We start from the raw sequence: 4,959 nt of genomic DNA, 5'->3' as shown, positions 1-4,959 counted from the left end.
GGACAATTCATCTTGGTGGTCAGATCAGAGGACAATTTCTTTTAAGGCTCCTGATATTATATGACCACTGTATGATGCGATAAAAGTATTCTCCACAATAGCCAAATAGTAAATATAATGACAGCTTCAATTCTCAATATAGGATGATGGCATCCTACCAGAGTCCAATTCAGAAAAGCAATTCAGAAGAAGCAATTTTGCAAAGGGTACTAATGATCTAGATGACCTGCTTTCTGCTGCTTTGGCTTCTTCTAGGAACATAATTTATATTTTCTGTAAAGAGGAGAGGGAGTGCTTGACCTTAAGCCATCCTCCTTGAATATTCCTTCCTTCAAATTATATTGTGAAAAATGAGTGTCAGAATTCCATTTTACTCTTGGCAAAGAAACCTAGTGGGGAAGTATTCTGTGTGACCATATGAGTATATATATTTTTTTAACCAAACAAAATTGTGAAGTAAAATTAGTTGGTAGAAACTAGGGTGTCTAATAGAGATAGCTACATAAATATAAGGCCGTCCCATCCTTATTCTGTTGTAGTAATGACAAGTGTCCCTTACAGAAATGTAAATTAAATACAGCCCAATTCATAGGCAAATTGGAGGTCAAGTGTCCAAGATTCTACTCCATAAACATAAAGTAAGCTTTTTAAAAAATGAGGTAATTATAAACAGAACTGCCTCAGGCAAAATAAACTCTCAGTAGTATATCCATAGAATGCCTGCTTTTGAGCAAAATCACTTTAGATAAACTGCTTATGAAAGAAAACCAGAGTAACCAAAGGAGGCAATTTCTTTTACAGCTTTGTCTTTTACAAACCTGTTAAAAGCAGGGGACAGTCTATCAAAGGTAATTGGCTCTGTTTTAAAATCAGGTGTGTGTTTTTCCTGAAAAATAAAAATAAAAATAAGAAGCAGGGTAAACTACTTCTGAACAAATAAAATTCAATCTGATAAAGTTATAATAGACATTTATGTGTCCACTGATCAAAAAGGGTGTCGGATCACAAAGAAATACAATTTTAAGAAGGGAGAACAGAACATATTTTTTACCCCTTTGAAAACTTAACTATCTTATAGGATATCAGAGGACTGGTTCCTTGATCTCTAACTATTGCATTACCCCTGAAGTACAACTTACCATGAGAAGTAATTAAGTCTACAACTATAACCGCAGCCAACCTACAACTAAGTGTTGGCTACAGAGGTAAAGGTTTAAAAAAAAAAAAAAAAAAGATTTCATTTTCTGGTAGATGTTCCCATAAGGTGATAAGGAATGCAATGAGAGTAAAAGTTGTCACTAAAGCCTGCCTACTACTTGGATAAATATTAATGTGAATATTTAAGTGTAGACTAGTATTAAGCAAGTAGAATCGTCTGTTGGGGATATCCAATCAATTGCTCTGTACTTTATTTGGAGCAGAAGGCTGCTCTTTTGAAGGACGTGCTTTTTGAAATATCTATACTCTTGTATGGTCAATCAGACCATGACTGTTGAGTTAATAAATATAACACAATTAATAACGATCTGCAAAATTATTTTTCAGTCTTGTAGGGATAGAATGAGTTTTACTTGGATGCTTTAGTCAGCCAAGTATTTTAAGATCAGAATGAGGGCATTAACGGGATCTACTGGAAATTTTTATTGAATTTACTAAAATGTATACCCCTTTATCTTGTTTTGTAAACTATAAAGAGTAAAAGTCTTCATGGTATAATTAGAAATTCCATACTCTCAACTTCTAGTTTTAATTCCAGGTTTAAAATCTCTAATCATATTATACAAAAATAATTTGTTCTAGATAAATTTTTGAAGCACTCTGATACATGCAACAAACATTAAGTGTTATAAGGCCACATTTTAATTTTATTTTTTGCATGATGCTTCACTAACCTCACTAAAATATTTTGGCCATCTAGTGGTCCTTGTCAAATTAAATATCCATTAAAGTCTTGAAGGAAAGCCTATGTATTGTTCAGTGTTTCATCTCCAACACATTGGCTAACAATGGTAGAGTCTCTATATATCTATTCCTTTGGGAACAAAAACTACAATAATGAGATTTATGCTTGTCCTCAACTTTCGGGATTAAGAATTGTTCCAGTGCATAGGACATTTAAAGTAAAGAAACTTCATTGCATGTCACCCAAGTAGAGTTTTACGTTATCTTTAAACCAACAAAGCAGTCAGAAACCAGCAGGACATTATGCCAAATGAAATAAGCCAGCCACCAAAGGAAAGACACTACATTTTTCCACTTACATAAAGAATCTATAATAGTCAACCTAGCATAGAGCATAATAGTGGTTTCCAGGACCTGAGACGTGACGGAAAAGGGAAATTGTTCAATGGGTATGACGTTTCAGTTGTGCTAGATAAATATCTTGTAAAGATCTGCTGTACAACGTAATGTCTATAGTTAACAATACGGAATCGTGCACCACAAATTTTGTCAAGCCGGTAGATCTCAAGTTAAGTGTTCCTATCAAAGAAAAGCCAAAAATACAAACAAAGGGTCATAGAGAAACTTTGGTAGATGTTGAATATGCCTATTACCTTGATTGGAATGATGGTATCACAGGTGCTTGCCTATGTTGAAACTCAGAATTGTACATTTTAGACATGTACAGTCCATTGTATATCAATGATACCTCAATAAAGCTGTTTTCCAAAAAAAGAAAAACACTGCTTCATTCGTTTGGCAGCAGATATACTAAAATTGGAAGGATACTGAGAAGCTTAGCATGGCCCCTGTGCAAGGATGACAGGCAAATTCATAAAGCATTACATATAAAAAGGATGACAGGCAAATTCATAAAGCATTACATATAAAAATTTCTTATTTAAAAAAATGTAAAAAGAAAACTGATAATTAATTAGAAAAATTATAATAATTCCATGATCTTTAAAAATTTTTGTCAAAGTATTAAAAATTATCTTACTGTTGATTATAAATGTATATTAGATAAAAAATTAGTAAAACTAATATATATTTAATATGTTATAATTTAAGACATTATAAACATGAAAAGTTTTAATGCTTTATTTCTTTGTTTAAAAAAACAGTCGGCCGGGCGCGGTGGCTCAAGCCTGTAATCCCAGCACTTTGGGAGGCCGAGACGGGCGGATCACGAGGTCAGGAGATCAAGACCATCCTGGCTAACCCGGTGAAACCCTGTCTCTACTAAAAAATACAAAAAACTAGCCAGGCGAGGTGGTGGGTGCCTGTAGTCCCAGCTACTCAGGAGGCTGAGGCAGGAGAATGGCGTAAACCCGGGAGGCCAAGCCTGCAGTGAGCTAAGATCGGCCACTGCACTCCAGCCTGGGTGACAGAGCTAGACTCCCTCTCAAGAAAAAAAAAAAAAAAAAAAAAAGTGGCATGGAGTAATAATGCACAGGATGGCTGTCTATAATATAATCTATAAGGTTGCCTTTCTAAGTCAATATGTGGGTAACATTTCCCTTACATCTATCCTATAGAATATTTTATACCACTGCCAGTACTAACAAAAAACGAACTTGCTGAGAAGTTCCCTATTGATAATAATATATATGCTTCTCTGAATGTATGCCTTACAGTGAAGCAATACTTCCATTCCTGCCCAAAGCAGAGCACTTTCAAACCTGACACTAATCCTGGTACTTAGAAACCTATAAATGATTATCTCAGCCATGGGCTACATAAAATAAATTAAGTTTTAAAGATCATAAAAGTAAAACCATGTGTCTAAACATATGGCATGTTCATTGGCAGTGTGAATGCTCATTATATGAGAAATCTCATCCAGTTTGTCAGGAAACTGAATCAAATATTTCCTGCCGTGTAAGCCAAAGAGCTCAAAGCAGTCCCCCTAAGGTTTATGGTGAACTCACCTACTGAAAATACTTACTATTAAGGGTAACACAGAGGTAAGAAGTTAAAACCATAAATGAGGAAAAACAAAAATTCTAAAATCAGTATTTATAAGTCCAAACCTCAAATGGATGCTCTTACCCTACTAGGAAAAAAATTGAACAATCGTGGTAATTAGCAGGTTGGACAAAGACTAGAATAAAAATGGCGCCAGGCATTTAGCCACAGAACATCTGTACAGCCTCCTATTAATGTTTCTTGGATGTTTTAAAACCATCTGGTTCCACAGCTAGGTCAATCCAGGAGGGAAGAAGCTTGGACTTCTACTTGCCACTTCCAAAATGTTTCCACCCCAGAAGTGATATATCACATTTTCCATTTATAGTTTATTAGCCACGTCAAGTCATCTGTGATCATCATCTTCCCACGTGTGTGAAGTAGAGTGGAACTCGATATTGGTGCACAGTTTGATGCAACGACTAGATAGGAATTTGAGACAGTGGGATTAGATAAATCTACCTCCTACCCCTCAAAGTACTTAGCTACACCCTTGATTTATAAGAAAATGGAGTAGCCTCTTTGGGAAAATATTCAAACTACGTCCACAATTGTATACGAACTCAGTGGACTTAAAAATACTTAAATCATGTAGGTTGGGAAGGACTCAACTTGTGGTGAGGGACAATGAAAGGGGAATAAAGCACATGGCATGTTTGAGTAAATCTCAATAGTTAGGCCTAATGAATGGGGGCAAGTGATGGCTCCACAAATCGCTTATGGTTATCCGATAATGAACATGATTTTCTTCTATAATAAAAATGGTTTTCTTTAAGTTTCCTAGTAGCATAAATTTCTGCGGAGACAAACATCAGTGTTTCCCATCCTTACATCAAAGTCTTTAAAGATACTGCCTTCTGTAACTTCAGAGCAGTCAATAAGTATTTGCCCTTCCTTATCAAGAATTCAATGACAGCGGCTTATCAGTACTGATCTAGCATGCTCTCAAATACAAGAAAACATGTTAAAATCCCCTTCAGCTCATGTTTCTTCAAAATAGACACCAAGGATCTTTATTTTTTAATTTATTTATAGTTCTTTTCAAATTGA

The 4,959-nt window shown here is 35.2% G+C and overlaps 1 non-coding gene across 1 annotated transcript; it reads left to right on the top strand.

Moving 5' to 3' along the window:
- The first annotated feature begins 2,684 nt into the window (after nt 1–2,684).
- Nucleotides 2,685–2,795, top strand: LOC115892056. The gene has a single exon (XR_004051949.1). It is a non-coding gene; the product is annotated as a U6 spliceosomal RNA (small nuclear RNA).
- The last annotated feature ends 2,164 nt before the right edge of the window (nt 2,796–4,959 follow it).

The sequence above is a fragment of the Rhinopithecus roxellana genome, chromosome 1 (assembly GCF_007565055.1).
Source record: "Rhinopithecus roxellana isolate Shanxi Qingling chromosome 1, ASM756505v1, whole genome shotgun sequence".
NCBI classification, from domain to species: domain Eukaryota; kingdom Metazoa; phylum Chordata; class Mammalia; order Primates; family Cercopithecidae; genus Rhinopithecus; species Rhinopithecus roxellana.
This window is presented reverse-complemented; position numbering and strand designations above follow the sequence as displayed.